Here is a 12,124-nt window from a genome sequence, read left to right as displayed (position 1 = left end):
AGGTTATCTCAGTTCTCAGAAACCTGACCAGAGTTAAAAGTTAGAAAGGGAAAGGGATTATCTGTTTACAGCATGGTCTAGAGAATTTTAAAACAATAGACTTTCCACCGAATGGGCAAATTTCCTCTTGGTGGGGGTTACGTGGAAACATTCTCTCCTGTTTTATGCCTCCTTGAAGAGCTATTTCAAAAATAAACTTCAGTATGTAACCCAATGATAACAGAAGAAAGATTCTCTACTTTCCTATCATTTATTTTTCAGCTTTGCGTGATGCTCTTGCTGATAGAGGAAGAATGGAGATTTGCTTTTGAGGCCAAGGCATTTGTTGAGGGAACAGCACCTGTTACTCTCTGGCTGGTACCCTTGTGTGTAAAGTACCTTCCTCTTGGCTTGACAGAAATTAGGTCATTTCCCACGTGTTTCGGGCTGCTGCATTAAGACACAATATTCTCATTTTAAAGCTAATCATGCACAGACATAAACGCTGTCCACAGCTATGGTTGTTCTACTATTGCTGTTTAGATTGATCCTTTAAAAAAAAAAATCACATTACAACATTACAAACAGTGGTTAAATTTATTTGAATCATCTACTGCTGAGAGCCAAGCCGCTTCCAGATTATGTAACAGGTATTCAGAATGTGGAACTCAACAAATCTCTGGTTTCTCAGGCTGCTTACCCTTGGCTCAGCTGCCTCTGTCACTGAGTCATCAACAGATTTACTCTGAGGAACCCAGTATTCCATTTTGTTTCAGCTCCCACATCAGAACCTAATACTTATTCATGTTCTCTGCATGAGTTTCTTGGGACATTTCTGTTTACCCACAACCTTCCTGCCGCTATTAAATAGGAGGCTATGTGCCAGAGTCAACATTATTCAATTTACATCATCAACATTTGAAAAAGTTTGTTTTCAGTGCTGCTCTGTCCTAGGAACACAGTGGATGCCTGCCTGAGGAAGGAGTTCACATTTCCTTCACCCTCAAGGCCTTTAAATCTAAGTAAGTTTCCTGGTGCCACTTTATACTGATGCTTTAAAAATTTATTTTAAAAATACTTTCCCAGATTCTTATAAAGCAGAAATAAAACTTCAAGTACCCATTTAAAAGTATATTTAGTATTTTTATTTCATCTTTTCAAGGATCATATATTTTCACCTTATTCTTGATCCCAACTCTTTGAGAATCACTGACATGGGAAGATTTTTTTGTCGGCTCTTTTTAGATGTCTATAATTCTGCTTTTAAAAATTCAAATAACAAGTAGGCAGAGATCTGCTAAGTGAGCTGCTCTAATCACAAAGCCCCAACATCACTGCTCTGGTCCTGGCTAAGGATTTGTTTTAAGATTTTTGTGGACAGCATTGTTCATCGTTTAGAAACTCTATTAGTTTCGTTTTCTTTGTAAGGGGTAACCTTGCAGTGGTTGTTTAATGCTTGGTTATCTCCTTAATGTTTGTAACTATTGTAACAATGGGTAGGATTATAGGTGCATGCAGTATGTCCCAAATCATGTACATGACAGGTTGTCCCCAATTTATGATGGTTTGACTTGAGGATTTTTTTTTTTTTTTTTTTTGACTTTGGGGCAAAAACAAGAAACATTCAGCAGAAACCATACTTTGAATTTTTGAATTTGGATTTTGCCTTGGACTAGAGGTGTGTGGTCCAGCCCTCTTTCCTGATGCTGGACACCAGCAGTGGGCTATCACTCTCCTTTAGCAGCGCCATCTGAAGGGTGAACAACTGATACACCTACCGCCATTCTGTACCCAGATGACCATTCTGGGTTTTGCTTTCAGTACCGTTTTCATTACATTACATGAGATTTTCAACACTTTATTACAAAATAAGCTTTGTGCTGGATGATTCTGCCCAACTATAGGCTAATGTAAGTGTTCTGAGCACCCGTAAAGTAGATTAGGCTAAGCTCTGATGTTTTGTAGGTGAGGTGTATTAAATGCATTTTCAACTTCTGATATTTTCCAGCTGTGTTGGGTTTATCAAGACATAACTCCATCCTAAGTTGGGGAAGATCTGTACTAAAATAATATAACTGAAGAAATATGTGAGCATACAGTGATCAGAGCTCAGAATAAAGGTGTCTTGGCCCAATTTTGAAGCAAGAGTCAGAATGCCTCTGATTTACACCCTTAGGGAAGAGAAGTGAAATTGGTGATACTTTTGTTGGCAACTATACTTCAGGCCTTTTGCGTAGCTTAGCCCACTAAATCCCAGTGTGGCCATTTGCTAGCTGTGTTATCTTGGGCATGTTACTTAACAATTTTGTGCCTCAATTTCCCTATTTTGTAAAAATAAAACAAAATCAAGAAGCCAAACACTCAGACTTATTCCAATTTAATCTTATTAAAGATTACGTGGACCTTGTTAAGCCTAGTGCCTGGCACAGAATAAACACCATGTGAATGTTCACTATTAACGTACCCACTGATAAAGAAACTGAGGTTCTGGGAGACTGAAAAACTTAGGTTAAAGAACTTGGAAGAGAGTGGACTTGAAGCCCATACACTGTTCTGTATACCACATAGTTTCTCATTTTAATCTTGGCTCTATTGTTTAGCTATTGTTTAGGTAAGTCACTTCATATTGTGGGGCCTTGATTTCATTGTTTGTAAAACAAAAGTGTGAGAGTTAATAACATTTATGGCCCCTTGCAATCCTTATATTCCATAAATGTTATCATAAACTTTGGTGACCTGTGACAACTTGAGGAAAATTTGTTTCTCTGTAGAAATGTGCAGGAACTGAAACAGTTGACCCTCAGCATATAGAGATGGTTGTAAAAGGTGGACAATAGTATCACCAGTGGAAGGTTCCTCCATGTTGGGGAAAGTTCACCCCCAGCAGTTGTGTTTAAGATGTCTTTGCAGCAGATAGGCTACTCTCCAGGGTTGGGAAAGGAAGAACTTGTTCCTTTTGTTACACGTGAATCCAGGAAATAACCTAAATTCATCTGATAACACTAAAATGCAAGATAAATTAATGGGGGGCAAACTCAGGCTTTGGTAAAACAGGAACAATTGAAAAAGGGAACGCTTTTCAGACTTTGGTAGCCATGTGAGTGAGACCGAACACCCATGGCAGTCCTGAAGTTTTCTTAGGCACCCAAGAAAAGAGTTAGGTGGCACCAAAGTTATTTGACACCCTTAATCTGAAAGATGGTAAACACAAGTTCCTTCCAAATGCTGAGTCATGCTTGTGATGACACAGAGAAACACCTAAGACTCCAACTTTCCTGAGATACTGGTCTTTAGTAGATTGCTTCCTGCTGAAATAATTACTTCATGTTTTTAGATTTACTTATGGGGAGTGCTTCCCCTCCTATACCCTCACTAAGTTTTTGTTTTTGTTTTTGTTTTTGTTTTTTTTCCCTTTTTTAGCCCTCAACCTGTTTGGTTTTGTTTTAATTCCATGAGCAAAATGAAGATGTGGCAAGTATATATGTGTGTAGGCAAGGTTGTTTGTTTGGTTTTTTTTTTAACATATATATTGTTGGTGGATCTAATGCAATAATAATTCCTAAATTAATGATTATTCCCCTCCTCCCCACAAAATTATCTTTATAGTAAAAAGAAATTGCTTAAGCATCTTGAAATTTACACTCCTGTCAGATAACCTAATCAGCAACTGAACTTTCAGTGGAATTCTTGTCCTAATAAGTCAGACAAAGGGGCAGACATAGGCAGAAAGCTACTTTGGGTACTCATAAATAGTATATTAAGTTTTAAAGCGATATGTATAAGGCTAAAAGGAACAATTTATTTTAATATTGTATTCGGTCTAGAAAGTATTGATGGAATAAACAGAGGATAATTTTGGGTTTTGTAAGTTTCTGTGAGTCTTAAAGCAGAGTAGCGTAAAGCTTTGCGTTTGGAAATTATCTAGTGTTTATCTTTAAAAATGAACAGTGTTTAGCCACTTTTGTCGTGAACAAGTGGATGCCTAATTTATGCTGAATACTTACAAATTACCATGTTTTATGCAGTAATTGGAAGTAACTTTTATAACAATTTTCTATTTTGGGGCACCTGGGTGGCTAGGTTGGTTAAGCGTCTGACTCTTGATTTCTGTTCAGGTCCTGATTTCACAGTTTGTAGGATGGAGCCCCTGCATGGGGCTGTGAGCTGACAGTGCAGAGCCTGCTTGGGATTCTCTCTCCCTCTCTCTGCCCCTCCCCTGCTGACATTAATTCTCTCAAATTAAAAAACATTTAAAAAAATAACAGTTTTTTTAATTTTAAAATTATTTGTTCAAGGCTGTGGTTGAGATTAGATGTATTTAGAGAGGATGGAGATATGGAGCCAGAGGTGGGTTGTTTAGAAAAAGAAGGTCCAGAGTGACCGGTAGGCTCATGATGGTAAGTTTCTTGTCTCTCCTTGCCTAAGCCCTCCCATATCCACCTTTTCCTTTGGTGCTTTTCCTGAAATCCAGCAGATGCCTAGTGTCCTTCTGCTCTCCTCTGGTCGCTCTTAGCCCCAGTTTTGGCAAATGAAATTATGTCCGATGCTTCTGACTTTTCTCAGCTCCTCAAAATCCTCTACCTTCTCCCCTGTTCTATGCCATCAGTCTGACTTTGGTTTCGGCCATTAGGGATGGCCATGGGTTATTGAGAACCGAATCCCCACTGGCTTGTTAGCTAGCAAGGTGACCAGGATTTTGTGTGGGGGGGAATAAACAGTAGACATAATAGAGTCTGGGACAAATCGTTCATCTAAACATTCATTTCAAATCAGTAAACACTTATCAAACATCTATTGTGTCATAGGCACTGTGGTAGATACCAGGGTACAGAAGGAAATAGGTGGTCTCCATTTTCCAAGAACTGAACCGTTCTGGGAGAATTAGTGGGAAGGAAACACAGGACTGACACTTCAATTCAACCAGATTATTCCCTTTCTGGGTAACCTGTTGCTTGTCTAGATAAATGATATAGAATTGGGATTTGAACAAAATGTGGAAACAGTGCTTTGTTACAGGGGTTCTCTGTAATACCTGAGGGGAATGTTTAAGCAGTTGTTCACAAGCTTTAGTGTGCAAGAGAATCACTGAAAGAGCTTGTTAAATCAGATAGCTAGGTGCCAGCCCCAGAGTTTAGGGATCAAGTAGTTGGGAGTGAAGCCGAGAATTTGTATTTCCATTAAGTTCTTCGATGCTGCTGCTGGCTCCCACCACTGCCCTTTCAGAGCCCCAGTTTTAAACGTAAGGATTTCCAGGTTCCATCTAGCTTGGTGTGGGAGTGGGAACCTGGGACTGATCATTTTATACCCGCCTTCCCATTCTAATATGGATCCAAGGTTGAGAACCATTTGGACAGGCTGGTTTCCTGACATTTACTGTGAGCTTGGGACCCAATGAATCTACACATTACTTTATGCCAATTACAAGAGTTATGACTTAATTAAATTATGACTTAAAGAAATTAGTAAATGACTTAATAAGTAATTGGCTTTAAAAAACCCAGCACTGTGATTTTGGTTCAAGCTAATTTGGCTGCCTTCCTTTGGAAGGTCTTTCCAACCCTCCCCTGGGTATTTGCCAACACCACGGTAGAAACCTTCTTTGCAAAACTCCCAGAGGTTGTTGGAGGAAAGGTCTTAAGGATATGGGGTCCATTTGAGCCCCATGTGCGCCCTCCCTGGGTCCACTTGGGCTTGCTTAGCTCTGGTGGTTCCAAGTAAGCTGGGCATGCTCAGTGGGCAGGGTCGGTTTTAGGGGGTGCATCTGGGAAGCCTGCTGCTCCGCTGCCGGGGCTCTGCGCCTCCCCCCACCTGTATGAGGCCGGGCCTGAGGCGCCTTCGCTCGGCATCCCCCCCTCTCCCACCTCCCGGCGCCCGCCGGGGCTTGGCCTTCCCTGCGGGTTCCTGCGCTGACATTCAGCGGGCAGGTCGGGAGGTCGAGAGCGTGCGGAGGGGGTCCGCGCGAGGGCTTTGGGCTCTGACGGCCGGGTCCCAGGGGTCCGCCCGCTTCCTAGAAGCGTTTCTAGGCCCAGGGAAGCCTTTCTGCCGAGGAGGGGAAGCCAGATCCGGGGGCGGACGACGAGAAATCAGGTAAGCCAGCCCGCCGGCGAGCAGGCGGGCTGGTGTCTCCTCTCTCGCGGGCAGGTGGCCAGGGCCGAGGCAACCGGGCACCTCCCCCACCGTCCCCGGGCCTAGCCCAGCCCAGGCTTTCCGGCCCGCGAGCAAGGCGGGGCGCGGGGCGGGAGCCGCAGCCCGGGGCGAGAGCCAACGCCTCGGCGCGCCGCCGCCCCACCCGGCGGGCCCCGCGGCCCCGCGGCCCCGCCAGGTCACGTTCATCGGGCGGCGGGGACCTCGGTCGCCCGCCGCCCGCTGGTTCGCGACGCTTCACCCCTTCGCCTCTGCCCCGGCTCCCGCCTCCACTTCCGCGTTTCCCGGCAGGGCCGAGCGGCCCGGGCGGGAGGAATCCGGGCGGGACGCGGCCGCCGCGCCAGCCCCAGGGGAGGGAGGAGGAGCGGCAGCGGGGAGGGGTGGGGGGAGGAAGTCGCCGGGGAGGCGGGGCCGCGGCGGGTTGCACTGGCCCGGGCTGCCCGGGAGTGACAGCCACGCGCGCCTCGCCGCGAGGATCAGGGCCGAGTCTCTGATTCGGGGGGAGGCAGAGACTCCGCCCCGCCGGGAGGAACTGGGGGCTCCTGCGCTCCCCTCGCGCGACAGGACCCATCTCAGGTGTGTGCTTCCTGGGAGACCCCCTTCCCGCGCCCCCGGGGTCGTGGCGGAGAGCAATCCCGTTCTGATCCGGGCGAGTCCTCTAGGACTCCGGCGTTGGCTGGGGGGTGGGAGAGAGTTTAGGGTTTCTCCCCAGCAACAGAAGGGGGACTCATTCTCGAGTAGGGGTTAGTATTTACATTTTGGCGGGCGGCGGGGTGTAATTCATTTGGGGCGAGGGTTGGTATCTCATGGAAAGTTTGCGGCAAACTTTTGGCTTCTGGATGCCGCTCTCCTCCTGAGGATTGGCGCTCCCTTCTGAAGCAAGGGAGGAAAAGATTCTAGAAGGGGGGCTGAGGCTCCGTTGAGGACCTTAGCTGCTGGAGTGTGACAGTCCCAGGAGGAAATGGGAAGTGTACACCGATGAGCCTAAAACAGCCCCCTCAGCTTCTCTGAGCAAAAATAGATTTGCAGAGCGCTTTGGCAGAAAGGTAGAGAGAGCCCTGTGAATGAAGTGCTGCTCTCAGCAGTTGGTGTCTACACGGCCTTCTACCTTATGCACGGGAGCATTCACTTGCTAACAGCTTTCCTTGAGAGTTTCAGAGTAACTTACAACCAAATTCTCACAGCCTTAGTGACATGGGCCAACCCACATTACACATCCCATTATACCTATCATGAGAGGCAGCGGTAGACACAGCTAACAGTTAATTTGGTCAGCTTATAAATAGTTTTGTAGAATTAGGTGAGGGAAGGGCGGGTGACTTACACCATTTGTTGCTTAAAACAAAACTGTTAGAATTTTGCATATGTTTCAAGTTTGATGTGCAGTGTATTTTTGGACTGTGGACGGTAATGGCAATTGCCACACTGGGGCCAGGCCCTTCCTGCTTGCTTCTGACTACTGTGGTCCCTGAGTTCTACAGGGACAGCTGGGTGCCATTGCCCAATGGATACCATGTGCAGCCTGGGGAACTTTATGCTGTGGATGTTGAAACGCCTTTGTGTTCCTCGTAAGGACATGTGTCAAGTTACAATACTGTCTTGATTTTTAAAAATCAACTTTTCAAATAAAGCAGTGTTACCTTAGTAAAAACTGGATAAGAGGCGGTGTTTTGAGTTTGACAAACAACATTGTGGGAGCTGTCCATTCTGGTATCTCACACAGTCATTTTGTAAAGAAACTGAGCGTTATTAAAGCTATCCTTTGTTTTCCCTCTCTCTGATTTATTTATTTTTTATTTTTTTAATGTTTATTTATTTTTGAGAGACAGAGTGTGAGCAAGGGAGGGGCAGAGAGAGGGAGACACAGAATCTGAAGCAGGCTCCAGACTCTTAGCTGTCAGCACAGAGCCCCATGTGGGGCTCAAACTCACAGACCACGAGATCATGACCTCAGTCGAAGTCTGACACGTTTAACCGACTGAGCCACCCAGGTGCCCCTCCCTCTCTCTGATTTATTAAAAGATGTATTGAGGGCTTAGTAATGGGCAAGAAGGCAGCAGTGTTACCAATTGTCATGGGTTTTATCCCCTCCCCCTTTAGTTCTTGTAACTATTTAATCTCATTATAGCTATTTAAAGAGGTTTGATTATCATTGTAAGTAAATCATATTGGCAAACTATTATAACTCTGAAATTATTCTGTCCGGTTATTTGTTTTCTGTCTCTCATCACGAGAATGTAAATTCCATGAGAAGAGTTGGTCTGCTTCACACAGATTCCTATTTCTAGTGCCTAGAATGGTGACTAGTAACAAGTGCTCAATAAATATTTTCTCAGTGAATGACTGAACTGTGGGACAAACTCTAGCTGAGTGTAGTGGGGAGAAGAAAACAAGACTTCAGCCTTTGGTAACCTGCTCAAACTCACGGAGCCTCAATTATCTCATTGGCACAGTGTGGATAATATATGATATAACATATGTAAAATTGCTAGTGATGTACCTGTTAGGGGGTAGACTTCAAAATATTAGCTTCCTTCCTTCTTACATGTTTTCCTTTTTGTATTCAAAAGGGAAAGAATTGGGCAAAGAATAGAACATTTAGCTCTTGCTGCTTGTGCTTGAATTATCCAGGCATTATCTCCTTTCCTGTGGTGTGGGTGCTTAAGGGGGAAGGTGGTTAGTGGGAATCCCTTATTACAGAAGGAAACAGTTTTCCGGATAAGTATCCAATTTCTCCTCTTTATTTTTTAAAATTTTTTTTTTTTAACGTTTATTTATTTTTGAGACAGAGAGAGACAGAGCATGAACCGGGGAGGGGCAGAGAGAGAGGGAGACACAGAATCAGAAGAAGGCTCCAGGCTCTGAGCCATCAGCCCAGAGCCCGACGCAGGGCTCGAACTCACGGACCGTGAGATCGTGACCTGAGCTGAAGTCGGACGCCCAACCGACTGAGCCACCCAGGCGCCCCTCCTCTTTATTTTTTTAATGTGATGACGTTTCTGCTTAGGTTTTTCAAAACTTGAGTCTTTCTGCTTGTCAACACCAGAACTCACAAGGGTGTCCCTAAGTGCAGAAACAGCACTTCAGAGAGAACATCGGAAATAAAACACATTTGACCTTGAACAACTTGGGTTTGAACGGTGTATGTCCATTTTTATGCAGATTTTTTTCGATAAATACATTATACTACTGTGAATGGATTTTTTCTTTATGATTTCCTTCTTTGAAAAGTTTATTGATTTTGAGAGCGAGAAAAAGAGTGAGCACACGCGCACATGAACGGAGGAGGGGCAGAGAGAGAGGGAGAGAGAGAAGGCCAAGCAGGCTGCATGCTCAGCACAGAGCCCAGCATGGGCTCGATCCCACGACTGTGAGATCGTGACCTGAGCCAAAATCAAGTGTCAGAAGGGTCTGATGCTTAACCAACTGAGCCATCCAGGCACCCCTTTTTTATAATTTTCTTAATAACATTTTCTTTTCTTTAGCTTACTTTACTATAAGAATACAGTGTATATTACATATAACATACAAAATATGTTTTAATCAACTCTGTTATCAGTAAAGCTTCTAGTCAACAGTAGGCTATTAATAGTCAAGGTTTTGGGAAGTCAGAAGTTACATGTGGATTTTCAATTGTGCAGGGGGTCAGCACCCCTAACTCCTGCATTGTTCAGAGGTCAAATGTACATTTAGCTCTTGACTTCTTGAATGCAGTTTTTTGTAGGCTTGTGTAGCATTATTACATAGTAGCAAGTGCTAGAAAAAGAAAAACTATGGTTTTCTTGCTTTTGAGAGAGTTTGTTTAACAAGGTAAAATATATGGATGTAAAACATTTAAGGACCAGCATAAGATCTCTCATAATCATATACCCATTGAGAGAATGTTGGCTTTAACTGAGTGGTTATGGAGGGGAGATATTAATGTGGGCTCAAATAGTTGAGACAGTTTTGTGGTGAAGAGAATGTCACTTTAGCTACAGAGAGACCTCAAGTTTCCTGAAGATTACAGCAAAAAAGAGGTCAGCATTGTATCATGAATGTTTGCTATTTTGTATTTCAGCATATTGAAAAAGCCAGCACAACCCTAAGCTTTCAAAAATGAACTTTCTGTGGAAAAGTATTAAAAGCCTACAGTAAAATTCTGTATGTGCACTAAATAACACTTTTCACTATATCTCTGAAGTTTTAAAGCCTGGGATTGGAGTTAAGAATTGTAACTCGTCATTCTTGCCACTTTTAACCCACTTGCATAAAAATGTATCACGTGGCCTGCCTGTTACTCTTTCCAGTTGTATATAATGGGATATATTTTGTATCTGATGTTTCCAGAGAAAATTACTGGTCATGAGTTGTGGGATCTCCACAACTGGCTAATTTCAGGATTGTTGTTTAATGAGATAGGGAAGGACTGACTGGAACTAGACTAAGAAGAAGAAGAAGATGATGATGATGATTTAATGTTTTTTATTTAATTTTGAGAGACAGAGAAAGACTGAGTGTGAGCGGGGGAGGGGCAGACAGCGAGGGAGACACAGAAACCAAAGCAGGCTCCAAGCTCTGAGCTGCCAGCACAGAGCCTGATGCAGGGCTTGGACTCATGAATCTTGAGATCATGACCTGAGCTTGAGTCGAAGTCAGACTCTCAACCGACTGAGCCACCCAGGTGCCCCAAGAAGATTATTATTGATGTGTTTCTAGATGCTCATCCACATACTTAGATAATTCCATCAAAATTCATCACCTTTGAGGTAAGAAGAAAACTCAGAGGTTGTGTTCTAGAGGAAGAAGCAGCTAATAAAGGTCATGGTGTACATTTCCTTGTTGACATGATGGGGGAAAGAAAAGGAGGAGGGAGAGATGATTATATTCAACTTCAGTGAGAACGACCAGGGCTAAGGCAAGCCAAGACATCTCTAGCAACTTCAGAGTAGACCTCTTCCTGTATTATCTGACCAGGGATTGATCTCCGGAACTTTTCAGGAAAAGGAAACGCGGCAGCCCACGGTTTGAATACCTGAGGATGTTTAGGTAATGATTGTGGTCAGAGTTTGTCCAGAACTCTGATTCTGTGTCCTGACATGAATGAGACCATGTTTTTTGTTTTTTGCGTTTTTTTTTTTTTTTTTTTTTTTTGGTTTGTTTGTTTTTTCTTGTTTTCCAGGATTTTCATCTTTTGTTGTGAGTTTCTACTGCCTCTTTGGGTTAAATATTTCTTCCTAGATCATATCTGTGCTCTTGTTTCCCATTTTTCAGCTGAATTTTTTATGTTGGTTCTTTCAAAATCAGATTTCTGACTTATGCAGCAGACAAAACATGGTTTCCAATTTTAATTAGGTCAAGCTGGCATTTGGTCAGTTCACTAAAATTAGTAGGAGAAAACTAATTAATGGAAAATGTTTCCCCCCTACCTAAAAATTTATTGTGATGTATGTATTAACAAAATTTTAAATCATTATTTGGGAACATTTATTTATTTGTCTGGCAAAATGAAATTATTACTGATTTACTTTATTTTTTTCATAGTGAGATCTGTTAAAGTGTGGGTGCTTTTTAAACAATGACTTAAATTTAGATTGTTCAAGCTTCATATTCTTTAGTGTTATGTCCTCTGCGGAAGCTCATATTTGATTGCCCACTTTTATCCTACCATAAAAAGGTTTTATAATAGAGAGGGAAACAAACCCCACAAACTATAACAGAGAAGTTGTTTTCTGAAATGGATTTTCTAGAATTTGCTACTATCAAACGAGATGGCCTCCCAGTATGACTTGGTGACTTATGCTTAGAGAGCTTTATTACTTACCTTGTATCCACAAGTGGCTGCTAAGGCCAGATGGTTATATGAAGATGAACAAAAGTTTCTGCTCAAAGTAAACATTTTAGGAAATTTTTAGCTAAGATTTTATACCACTAGTATTTTAATAAGACACAACACACTTCTAAATGTATTTGATAAGTGATGAAAATAATATAGCTTAGGGTATTAGGTTCTTAGAAGCCA

At 43.0% G+C, this 12,124-nt stretch overlaps 1 protein-coding gene across 4 annotated transcripts in view; it reads left to right on the top strand.

Moving 5' to 3' along the window:
• GPD2 (glycerol-3-phosphate dehydrogenase 2) overlaps positions 1-12,124 on the top strand; it is a 220,100-nt gene that overhangs the window by 73,013 nt on the left and 134,963 nt on the right. The window contains exon 1 of one of the 4 annotated variants that reach the window (XM_058715226.1): positions 5,940-6,066. The exons of 1 other annotated variant lie outside the window; for it this stretch is intronic. The gene's annotated coding sequence lies outside the window, so the exon portion shown is untranslated. Of the gene's footprint in view, positions 1-5,939; positions 6,067-6,522; positions 6,700-12,124 lie in introns of those variants that run through there. 2 more of the 4 variants (XR_009257520.1, XM_058715224.1) reach the window with 2 other exon arrangements.

This window comes from Neofelis nebulosa, chromosome 2 (assembly GCF_028018385.1).
Source record: "Neofelis nebulosa isolate mNeoNeb1 chromosome 2, mNeoNeb1.pri, whole genome shotgun sequence".
In the NCBI taxonomy this organism is placed as follows: Eukaryota; Metazoa; Chordata; class Mammalia; order Carnivora; family Felidae; genus Neofelis; species Neofelis nebulosa.
This window is presented reverse-complemented; position numbering and strand designations above follow the sequence as displayed.